The sequence below is a fragment of the Marmota flaviventris genome, chromosome 2 (genome assembly GCF_047511675.1).
Source record: "Marmota flaviventris isolate mMarFla1 chromosome 2, mMarFla1.hap1, whole genome shotgun sequence".
Classification (NCBI taxonomy): domain Eukaryota; kingdom Metazoa; phylum Chordata; class Mammalia; order Rodentia; family Sciuridae; genus Marmota; species Marmota flaviventris.
In genome coordinates this window covers 191,827,227-191,839,957 of record NC_092499.1, presented here as the reverse complement: position 1 = coordinate 191,839,957, position 12,731 = coordinate 191,827,227, and positions in this window count along the sequence as shown.

Below are 12,731 nucleotides of genomic sequence, written 5' to 3'. Positions count from 1 at the left end.
AACACGCAGCAGAGACAAGAGCTGGACCAAGACTCTGGTTCCAGACACTTGTGATTATGCTGCTTAACCACTGAGCTACATTCCCAGTGCTTTTTATTTTATTTTGAGACAGAGTCTTGCTGAATTGCTGAGGACCTCACTCAGTAGATGGGGCTAGCCTCTACCTTGCGATCCTCCGGCGTCAGCCTCCCAAGTTGCTGGGGTTAGGGGCATGCACCTCCATGCCCTGCTTGGACAAATGCTTTTCTGAGTATGCACTCCTCCTCAGGCCTGTCTGGCAGAAGCACCTGCCTCTCCCTCTGTGAGGCTGCAGTGCATTGAACACTCCAACCTGGGAGCGGTGTGAATTTCAGCCTGGTTGGTGGGCTGTCAAAGGCACATAACTCAATGTGCGTATCTCAGATGTTCTGTTCCTAGACCTCCAGCACTGGAAAGTGAGTCTCCTTCCTTGTAGGACCTCTGTGTTCCAGAAGCATCCATGGCATCCGGTGGGGAATGCCAGGACCTGGCGTCCTCACTCACTGATGTCACCGTGTGCAGCTGTCAGCTGTGTCACCCTCCCCCACTCCCAGCACCGGCTGGGGTTCCCAGATGCTCTGCAGCTCTCCACCTTCTCTGAGCCAGGACGATCAGGCTGCTGGACTCCTCAGGCCATGCAGGGTCTCCTGGTGCCTTAACCTTGGTGAGTCACAGGAAGCTCTGAGAACACGTCCACGACATACACCTACAGAAACCAGACTGATAGGCTCTTGCTCCTGCCCATAACAGGGCCATGTCCCAGGCCCTGCCAAAGGACAAGGGACAAGAGCACCTCTGGTGTCTCCTGACCAGTGATCTCTGATGTTCCCATTTCTCTCCTCCAGCCGGGACCATTGTGAGAGGGAGAGAGGATGCGGGTGGGAATATTCACCTGGATAGTTTTGACTGCTGGAATCAGAGACCCGAAGTAACAGTGTCTTACGAGAGAGAAACGCTTGGGGTTCTGTCCTATGTGAGCATGAAAGCAGGCAGCTCACAGCTGGCACAGCAGCTCCAAGCCCTCAGAATGGCGCCCTGGGGGTTTCTAATCTGTCGTCCTGCCAACCTCAACACACAGATTCCAATGTGAGGTCCATGCTGGGCTCAAGCCCCCAACCATCCCATCCTCAGCCCAGTCACCGGGAAGGAGGGGAAAGAGAAGGCTTGCGGAACTTCTCTAAGGGCCCAACGTGGAAACTGGATTCTCCTTCCTCCCTAACACCACAGGCTAGAATATAGGCACATGACCCCATAATCACCAGGGAGGCTGGAACGTCAAGCTGGGAAGCCACGGGTCCTGCTACAGAGCTCACTGTCATCCAAGAAGAGGGGAACAGGTACCAGCTGCAGGGGTCTGCTTGACCTGACCACAGCCATCTTGAGCCGTAACCACATGACTGCCCAAGCAACCCTGGATGGTTTTCCGGAGGGATCCTACAAACAAACAAAAGCACTGGAGTAGCCTGTGGAGCCCTGAACAGGACCCAGTCATGGTCGCGCCAGGAGCGTGCCTGACACCTTTGAGGTGGGCTTGAGATAAACCAGGTCCATCCATCTTGGATGAAGTCCCTTTTGTCCTGAACATTAGATGAGCCCCTCCTTCTGGCCCTAGTCACATAGATCCTGCTGCTGCCAGTTCCACACTTCTGCTTCCATCAGTAGCTCCCCGGTGAACTGCCTGCTGTGCAATCATGGACCCAGCCGCCTCTCTCCAGTCCCACTGCCCCTGGGACGGTTCTCTCCAGTGTCACCTACTGCAGTGATGATGCACTGGAGGATCAGGAAAGGTAGAACCGAGGGGGCAGGTTGGGATTGCAGTAGGTGCGGTCACGTCCGTCGTCCCAAGGTGTGGTTCTTTGTTTGCAAGCTCTTCTCTCCGTTGGACTGCGTGTTCTTAGAGCCACTGACCCAGAACTCCTGTCTCTGTTCACAGTCCCCCTGGCCTAAGCCCAGGAGAGCTCCTGTGAGACAGAGAGCTCCAGAACTTTCTCGCACTAAGAAAAACCTTCTCATGCTGAGCACAGGTGCCAAGGAAATCATAACTGACACGTTCTGACTAAGTCCACCCTCACTAACTCTGCATGGTACCTCACCTGACTTGTTCCTATAAGTCATAACTGCCCTGTGGGTCAGCAGGGTAGCCGTCCAGCTGCTTCCCCCTGTTTGATCAAACTGTGAGGTTCCGCTTTCCTTTGGCCAGTGTTGGCTTGTTTCTTATAGGGAGGGGCAGAGGCCCACTGAGGCTGGCCCCCGGGGCCCAGCAGGCCCCTGGCTTGGCTGCGGATGCTCTAGAAATGTTTGTTTTTATCACAATTAATTGTTCACTGGATTCCCACCTTTTTGAATGGCCCACTTTGTGAAAAACTAAAAATCTCCCCCCTCTCTGTCATTTAGAAGGCACTTTCCTTGGGCAACGTTCTGAAACCTCTCCTAAGTCCACCTCACGAAGGTAGAGGAGTTTTCATGGAAGAAAACATCTCTCAAGTGCAGAAATCAAGATGAGTGGGTGGCTGCTTCCTTCCTGTCTAGGCACTGCTTATGGGGACATTTTGCTGAGGATGGTGATGGCTTTTAAAAATTAGAATTGTTCTCGATTTCAGGTAAAAACTCAAAGGCAGCCAGTCCATGCTTGGTAAGGAGTTTCTTAAGTCAGTAAGTCCTCAAGTTCTTACTATAGCCCTGGTCCTCGTGGTACCAGGTTTTGGCTGTAGCTCCAGCCATCACGTGATCTGCAGGCAGCCAGATGGATGAAAGAACAAAGTGCAGGACTAAAGCTGTCTGCCAGCTCTCCTTCAGGGAGCATGGCTGAAAGCTGCCGCATAACTCTGCTCCCCTCTCCTGTTGGCCAGAATTGAGCCACAAGGACACATCTAGTTTCCAGGGAGTCTAAGAAACAGAATACTTGCTCTGAGTGGCCATCTGTCAATTTGCTCTTACAGTGCGTGGCATTAGGGAGTGAAGCTGTTAGAGAAGGTGACAAGCAGAGTCTGCCATCCTGGGTTGGTTTGATCTCAGATTAATGTCAATGAAGTATTTGATGAATTAAAATATGCTCATTACTTTATTCCTTTCATTCTGAGCATCGTTTAAATTTTAAAAGTAAGTTCTCGGCTTCCTCTCCGGTCCTCTGGGGAAGGATCCTCCGTGACAGCCCCACTCAGGGGCTGCCCAGCAGCCTGTGGGCTTCTCAGGGCCCCTACATGGGGCCTCTCCTGCTGCTCTTCAACAATTCGCCATCAGCGGAGATGGGGAAATGAAGGAAAGGGATGAATAAGAGGAATTTGGAACGGTAACAAGCAAAAGGAAACTCACAGGGGGCTGATGGTTCACTGGGAAGCATGAATCTTTCATCTCACGAGCTTCTTTGAGAGGGAAAAGTTTTGCTGTCCTTGGATCTTAATTACAGCAAATCCCATGCTTTAAAGGAACACGTGATCCAGAAGTTGAGCCAGAAATGATCACCAGGGCATCTAAAAACCAACGAGTCGAAGAAGAAATAGAGCATCTTTGGGGAGCCATAGGCCCCAGCTGTTTGTTTTAATGCTTGCGATCACCAGGACATTCTGGGTCAGACTCCCTCACCCAGCACCAGACAACATGACTGTTCAGTGAACCCCAAGGTCCAAACGCAGCTCCATGGCCAGAGCGGGGCTTCTGGACTTGGGCACTGTTATTTTGGAGCTGGATGACTCTTCCCTGTGGGGTGTTTCCCGGGCCCTGTGGGATGTTCAACAGTATCCCTGAGCTCTCCAGGCTGGAAGCCCATAGCAACCTCCTCCCTGGCTGGGACAATAGTGTCTCCAGACATTGCCACATGTCCCCTGGGGCAAAAATGACTATTAACCATTGGCCTGGGTGTTCTCAGAGCTTTTAATCAGACACTCAAAGATGATAAGTGTAAATTTGATTTTATTCAGAGACCATGATACTACTCTGGTCCAATGTTTTCAGTTTCTCATTCATTCATCCAGGACCTCGGGATCATAGGACTCCCAAGCCAGGGAAAAGCTCCACCCTCCCAGACTCAGAGGCCTGGCCCGCGGCCCGCAGCAGGCCTTAGGCCCTCTATAAAGATGGTCACACCTCTCTCACAACTTTCCCACAGAAGAAATACCTGGGACTTGGCAAAGTGAATTCACTTGCCCAAAGACACACAGCTAGGAAATATCTGGTTGCAGGAGTTTGGATCCAGGTAACCTGGCCCGGAACCTGCTCTTTCAGCCGCCAGCACACCATCAGCAATGGAGCATCTCGCTTCATATCAATTATTATCTCACAGTGACCTGGGAGGTGAGAGAACCAGTGGGGATGTCCCACTGACCCTGTGTCATTTCATCTCCAGGAACTCACGCGATGCCTGACTGTTAGCAATTATTAATTGAATCAGTGAGAGACCATATTAAGCAGCTGGGGTTGCCACAACAGAATACCGCAGCCTGAATGGCTTCAAGAACCCAAAGTTATTTTTTCCATCTAGAGGCTGGAAGTCTGAGATGAGGGTGCCAGTGTGCTTGGGGTCTGCGTGGGCACTTGGCCTGGGTGACAGCCACCTTCTCACCGTGTTCTCACATGGCAAAGGTAAAGGTCAATATGGCAATGTGGGCACATGTGTTTGAACAGATCAGTGACCCGTGATGGAGGGCCTGCAGTCAGGGAATGAGCACCCATCGCTGACGGGATGGCCGCCTCAGAGGCAGCTTAGTGGGTGACACTGCAGCGCATAGTCCCAGTCTGTGCTCCAACATAGAGTCGGGGTATGTGCTTTGAAGGACCCCTGTGTTTCTACCTCCTGGAGGCACCAGGTGCGTCTTCCCACCACTGCAATCCCTTGCTTCCGCTTCCTCTGTCAGCTGCCTCCTTCCTTAAACCTACTGATCTGAAGCAGGAAACCCGCTGTGGTTAAGTCTTCCGGGCTGCATTGGGTTTGCTTCTTGGTGAAACAGGAAGGGGCTCTGGGCTGCAAGCCGACTCCCAGAGAAGCTTTCGCTGCTCCACCCACACTCACGCTTTCCCACGGGTGTTTGAGCATTTGAGCCTTGGCTGCCACGCGGCTTCCGATACATTGCCCAGCAGAACATGCCACCGCTCACCCAGGGAGCAAAGCAGACATGAGTGTGGAAGCCCCGAGGACCCGAGAGTTGGGAGCAGTGTTCTGCAGGTGCAGCTGCATGGCACTGCCCGAGGACACACTCGGTGGCCAACCTCCTTCTCAGTGCCCAAGAGGAGGGCATCTGCCTGCCACTGAGGGAGCACTTCCTTCCAGCCCCCACTGAAGGACCTCTCACCGGGGACATGTGAAGTCTCCAAAAAGTGTAGGCACATTTGGGGCAAAACCTAGATTACTATTTGCCAACCAAGAGCCCACATTTTTTTTCTTTGAAAGGAATATTTTCCATAAGTAAAAATACCAAAAAAAGGGCTGGGGGTGTGGCTCAATGCCCTTGGGTTCAATCCCTGGTACGAAAGGAAGGAAGGAAGGAAGGAAGGAAGGAAGGAAGGAAGGAAGGAAGGAAGGAAGGAAGGAAGGAAGGAAGGAAGGAAGGAAGGAAGGAAGGAAGGAAGGAAGGAAGGAAGGAAGGAAGGAAGGAAGGAAGGAAGGAAGGAAGGAAGGAAGGAAGGAAGGAAGGAAGGAAGGAAGGAAGGAAGGACTCAGAGAGTTATTTTCTCACTGTGATTTCAGGAGGAAGGTTAGCTGGGCCGGCTGTCCCTGGAGCACTTGATTGTCCACTGTCTCATTCCACTTTATATGACATTGGTAGCTATTTTTGTCAACCAGTGTTCCTTAAATTATGAATTCAGTAAAATGAGGAAACCTTCATGGTCAACTGTGTAAGACTCTGAAGGACACTAAGATTATAATTTTGATACCTTAGTCAATAGAAAGCTTCCATGGCTGTACCTACTATTCATGAAATCTTTCCATAGAACAAAATCAATCAAGCCAAAGCTACACAAAGGAAGCAAGTCAAATCATCAGCACTCATTCCCCGAAGCTGACCTTGACGCTCATGCTTGTACAGCACTTGCCCGGCCCTGTCATATTTATTACACGCCCCCGTGAATACACCAGGTCTTGGTTTCTCAAGAACAGAGCATGCAAGGATTCTTATTCCACAACAAAGAAAGTCCTAGGCAGGATGATGTTTAAAAAGGAAGGACTGGTCTCATGTTAGAGTCACATAATGTATATACTTAACATATGCAAACTCAGCTACACTTGTTCTGTAATGTTTTGCAGAGAAATTGTCAGAGTGGTGATGGAGAGCCCTGCCCCATGCAATGCCCGGCAGGTTAAACCCGAGTGTCCATGAGATAGAGGAAAGACACAGGCTTCCACCTACTTCACTTGGTCTCCATCCCCATGGCCTCTCCCAGCACGAGCATCTCACTGGGGTTTGGGAGTGCAGGGTTGGCTCTTTATGATTTGCTCTTCGTGTCTAAGTTAAAACTTGGTAGGGCTATTTCACAGACTCCATGGAAGAAAATACACTTAGGTGTGCAACCTTATATACTCCTATCATTTAGATGCCAAGACAGGGATGTGGTACATGCAGCAGTGTGTTGACCAGGTGTTCTTTCCCCAGCTGTGGGAGAGCTGGTATCAACAAGCAATCATCTGAGTCCTCTGAGTCCACTTGCCTTCAGTTGAAAAGAGATGTCTTGTCCGAGGCTCTGTGGGGTGGGGAGAGTCCCATGTGTGAGGACCACTCCGTGCTGGGGTGAAATCCAGGCACCCTGGCCTTTGGTAACTGAACTCTGCAGAGCTTCCCAGTCCCAAAGCTGCTGCAGGCAGGACTGACTGAGGATGCTTGTGTTCAGCTGTCCGTCCTGCCCCCTCCCTGCCCAACAGGTGTGTTGGTCCACGAACATTCACCCAATGAACTTCAGCCTAACAACCTGTGTCCTGGAGAACCCACCTGCCAAGGCTCTATGTGGGGAACCCCAACTGTAGGAAGCGGAGGGAATAGACAGCACCAAAGTTCCCCCGCCCCGGCCCTGTAGAACAGGGGTGAAGAGGCTGGTGAAGGAAGACTGTAGCACACCGCCAGCCGGCCTCACGCCACGAGGGTGACACCGTTTCCAGCAAGGATTTTCCTTAAAATGGGAGCTGTCATGGTTCGGATGTGAAAGGTCCCCCAAGCCTCATGCAGCAAAGTTCAGGCCATGATGTCCTGCCTCACCTCAGGCCCCGAGCAATGGGGTCAGCCGACCTTGGCCTGAACCTCTGAAACCAGGGGCCAGAGTAAATCTTTCCACCCCTGTTGTCCCCAGGTACTTGTCACAGTGATGGAAATCTGACTGACACAGGACATCAGCACTTTCCAAGACTCATTTCCCAGGCTGGCAGGTGTCTTCCTGGAGCTGAGCCCTGGCAGCTTCTGGGCCCATATCCTGCTGCTCCCAGAGCCTTCTCCAGCCTCCGTCCAGCTGCAGGTGAGACCCGCACCCTGCACTGGCACCAGGAACTCCAGCTCTCAGCCTGAGCCTGACACCCAGGGGACATGGCATGGCAAGGTTTCTGAAGAGACTCTGGCTTGGCACCGGGGAGAAGCCTGGCCCTTCAGGAACACTGGAGGTTGTTTCTCAGAAGTTGCAAGAGCCTGCCTGTAACAAGGAACGGCCTTGCCGTCAGACCTCTTACCCCATCTCAGCCTCCATCTGGAGAAGTGAGGAGAAGAGGGTGAAGGTGGTGAGGGTTGGCCTGAGATGCCACCCTCCTGCAGTGTGCAGAGCCAGGGGGCCTGCAGGCGGCGGAGCCCTCCCCTCCCAGCCTGCCCCTCCATCTTAATCACATCTGCAGAGTGGGTTATCTTTTTCCAGGTAAGGTCACATACTCACAGGTCTGAGACTGGGACGTGGGCATCCCTGGGGGTGGGACATGGATTTTGTGTCACTTTATCAGTGTTCGTGTGGCTCTGATACAAAACGACGGGTTCCGCTACTCAGGTCGCTATCATTATGTACATTTATGCCAGGGATGTGGCCCCTCTGTGTTGAATGCTGTGTACATCGGTCAACCAAGTAGGCGGGGTCCCTGCCTTTCTGGGGTATGCGGTGGAGCAGTTCAAGGGGAGGTCCTTAGCACCATCAGCATCACCTGGGACTAGAAGGAAAGGCACATTATTAGACCCATTCCAGACTTCATGCTGACACATGCCAAAACTTGAGAATCTCTGCTCTAGGACTTCTCTGTGTCAGGGGTTGGCAAACATATTCTATACTAAATATTTAGACTTTCCAGAACATGTGTGTCAAAGCTGTTCAACTCTACAGTGCAGTACTGACAGTCACGACAGTATGTAAATAAACAGATGTGCCCGTGTCCCAATAAAACCTTATTTATAAAAACAGGTTGCGAGGGGGCTGGGGTAGTGGCTCAGAGGTATAGCGTTCGCCTAGCACGTTTGAGGCCCTGGATACAATCCTCAGCACCACATACGACAATTAATAAATAAAATAAAGGTATTGTGTCCAACTATAGCTAAAAAATAAATATTAAAAAAAAAAAAAACAGTTGATGGGCAATAGCTTGCCAATTCCTGCTCTATCTATATGAAATGAGCTCCCAGCCTTGGAAGAAGCCTCCTCTGAGGACAGGGATTTTTCCTCAGCCTTCACAGAATCTTTCTATTTCCTTTTGTCTGATTCCTAGCTCACAAGAAATTGCTGGATAGTAATTTGTATTCTCAGGAATGTCTGAGGAAATCCTCAATACAAAATGCTCGTGCCTCTGGTCTCTGAGGTATCATAAATGAGCATGTTAATCCTGATTAAGACAAGTCAGTCATGATGCTCCTTAACAGACACGTGGTAGTCAGAATCCTGCCTCTCACAGATGTCCATGTCCTGGTCCCCAGAACCTATGGACATGTTGTCCTGTGCAGCAAGAGATCCTGTGCATGCCATTCATTATTGACCTTGACATGTAGAAAGTGTTCTGGATTATCCTGGTGGGGTCAATGGAATCACAAGGGCCCTAATTTTAAAAAGAGACAGGATGTCAGAAACCCAGGTCAGAGTCAGAGGAAGGTGTTAGTCGCAGCACTACTGCCTTTGAAACTGAAGGGAGGCTCCATGGGCTAGAAACGCAGGCAGCCTCCAGACGCTGGAAAGCACCAGCAAACGGCCTCTCCCACGACCGCCAGGCAGAGTGAGCCCTGCTGGTCCATTTTGGACTCCGGCCTCCAGAACTGTGAAATACTTGGTTTGTATTGTTTTAAGTCACCGAGTTTGAGGTAATTTGTCACAGCATCAGTAGGAAACTAATACAGACCATAAAACAGTGTGATAGAGTCTTGTGAGCTCCCATTCCCCGGTCCCGCAGGAGTGCAGGCCTTGCTAACCAATCCAGCCCTTTTCCCAAGCTGACGAAGCCTTGGGATTCTTTACCACCTAGCTTCTCAGGGAGGAGATTCTTTACCTAGTAACCCAAAGTAGAATTCAAGAATGGGTCAAATTCTTAGTCATAAATAACAAAATCCACTCTAATTAATTAAAACAGAAAGGAATTCACTAAGGTTATAAAGCAGCTCACAGACTCTATGGAAACAGAGCATTGAGTTTGGTTGTCTTACAATAAGAAAAACACTAAAATTACCCTTACAGAAAGCCCAGTGTGGTACCTTTGGCCACTATCACTCTTCATACATTGGAAGTACTGAGAATGAGGACTACCAAGAATCAGTACCACCAAGAATGAGTAGCACCAAGGACAAGTACCACTGAGAATGAGTACCAGGGAGAACCAGTGCCACTGAGAATGAGCACCAGCACAATTTCTGAGTGCAGGATGGACCTTCCCTACTATCACCACAGCAAATTCCACTCTGGCTTACTCCTCAAGTCATTTGCTTCAGAAACAGGTTTTTAAAAGGCTACATCTCTTTCCTCACTATTCAAGGGTAGTCTGTGGCCAAGAACATCAACATCACTTGAACTTGCTATGTTTGTTAGATTGCTGTTACTGTAACAAATACCTGAGATAATCAACTTATAAAGAAAAAAAGGTTAATTTTTGGCTCACAGTTTCAGAAGTTTCAGTTCATGATTGACTGGCCACATTGCTTTTAGGCCTGTGGCAAAGCAACAGGCCACAACAGGAGCACTTGGCAGAGAAAACCACTCACCTCATGGCCAGGGAATAAGAGGGAGGGGCTCGGTCCTACAGTCCTTGTTAAGGACACACTCCCCCTGACCTAAGAGTCCCTCACTAAGGCCACCCTTTAAAGTTTCCACTGGCTCCCAGTAGCACCATGCTGAGGACCACACACTCACCCCACAGACCTTGGGGGACACTTAAGGCCCAAACTGTAGCACCTGCTAAACCAAGCCCCTGGGTGATGGGATCACAGTGATGCAGAGAAACTCTGCTCCACACCATGTCAGCACCAGGGGAAAGTCAGACCCTACCCCTCCTACAGCACCAACCCAAAGTGCAGACCCTACTCCTCCTACAGCACCAAAGCCATGGCCCAGAAACATGCACTCAAAACAGAGCACTCAAATGTCCACCAGGCAAAAGAGACACAGGGAGTTAAGGAAGGTTAGTGACGCCCAATTTTGTGAATGAGAAAAGAAACACAACTCTAAAGTTCCAAGTTTGTTTTTTAAAGCAGGAAATACATACAGTACAGATTATCCAATACCCTAGAAGCATTAATGTTCATCATGTCCGATTTTTCAACCAGACTTGCTGGCCTCTAGACTTTGGAGCACCGTGGATCATTTTGTCTTCTTCACACACGAAAATCCTGCCTTTTGACATCACTTGGCACAGTTGCTGCAATTTGTGAATCAACCACAAGAAAAATGGACTTGGAGAAGCAAATTGATTTTATCCTGAGTTTCCAGAGAGATTCCAGCCAAGTGCAAAAGAAAAATGTTCTTTTCAAAAATACACTGAAACAGCACTAGAGGAAGGGCAAACTTTTTCTCTGAAGCTCCAATAACTGAGTGAGCTGAAATAAACTGACCACAGACAGATTAGCAGGCGAAGCTCCATGAGCAATAGACGGGGCCATGGTTTGGTATTGATGTAGGACAGAAGAGGCTAGACACCGAGGAATTTACAGGAAGCAGGTTCATGGGCTGCAGGATCCAGAAGGGGCTATCTCCTAAAAGATTCTCTGGACCTCAGTCTGGAAATTCTTGGAACTTTATACCCAAGGAGGGGGTGGGGCTTGGAGGTTTACATTTTTGTAGGAGTCAACATAAAAGTATTTTTTTTTCTTTAGGTCACAGAAAGTGCTTTTGTCCCACTTTTAGGTTAGTAAGAGGTTTTACAACAAAAGCAGAAATGACATCCATCAAGTCTGTAGCCCAACTTAGTTTTTGCAAGATAGAGTAACTTAGACCTCACAAGAAATGGGAAGTCCTGTCTCACGTTCAGTTTTTTTTGCAGAAATTTTTGCTGACCTTCTGTTAATAAGAACAATTATGGTGAGGGTCTCTGGAGGAGCTTAATTAAGACTCTTTGGTGGGGCAGGGGGTACCGCTACAATACAGCATGTCAGCCTTCCCAGCGAAGGCCCGAAAGCCAGGGGAGGGGATTATCCGCTTTGGTTGGATGAAGCACCAACTGGGGGTTCAAGTGTGATTGGGGAAAAAACACAATCTGAGGCTAATGGACCCAGGGGCCCAGCAAGGCCTGTCCAGAGACTTCATGGCCTCTCTGTGCAGCCAAGCTTCCTTCTGAGGGTGGGGCAGGACATTTTCTAGAATGAGGGTCTTATTATCTATGATCAGACAAGGTAGGGCAGAGACATTCATTATGGCCAATTCCTAAACAGATGTGGGAGGATGAACTTCTGGTTTCTGTGACTTGGAGAATTAGGGGCAAGAGACCAGGGCAGACGATGGGTTGCTTTAGAAGATCCCTCCGGGTGTCTTCTCTGAGCCCAGGGGAACCATCCCTCCCACAGAAGAGCTCCCAGAATGAAGCAGCTTGCTCTGTTCCCAACATCTGAAATTTGAGAGGTTGAGAGAGAAAAGGTCGGGCAAGCGTCGGAGGAAAAGACCACCAAGAGACCGTCTCATGCAACAGCAAAGGGTTTATTGGGGGTCCAGCATGCTGGGGCTCAGAGCTCACTTCAGAAGAGCAGAGAACAAAGAGCCCCGAGAACCACTTGAGCAGAGTTTATATACATTCTTTAGAGAGGGCAGGGGCTTTACAAGAGGAAGAGGGTTCTGATTTTCTTGTCTTAAATGTCCTTAAAAATGACATACTGAATTTTAAGGAGAACTATTTATGTTTGTTGGAGATTTGGGGTTTTTTTAGTTTAATTTGATTTTTTTATTATTTACAAAATGACAAAGTGTGAAAATGGAGGGTTTTGTGATTCAAAGTCAAACACAGCCCAGATGAGCGTAGCTTGCCCAGCCGTCTCAGCACCAGGAAAAGACTCTTCACTGAATTCACAGTGCATTTCTACACAGAAAACAGATTAATGGTTGCCAGGGCTGCAGGGAGTGGGAAGTGGGGAGTGACTGCTAATGGGGATCCGTGTCTGGCTGGGGTGATAAAAGGGCCCTGGAACTAGGTGGTGGCCGAGGCTGCACAGCCCTGTGAATGTGCTAAAAACTGCTGAATCATCCACTTTTAAATCATAAACTCCCTGGTATGTACGTCTCAATAAAAATAAGCAAAAAGATTTACAGATATGAAAATATTAGGATCTTAGCACATGAGTAAACATAAATTTAAAGATTATTTG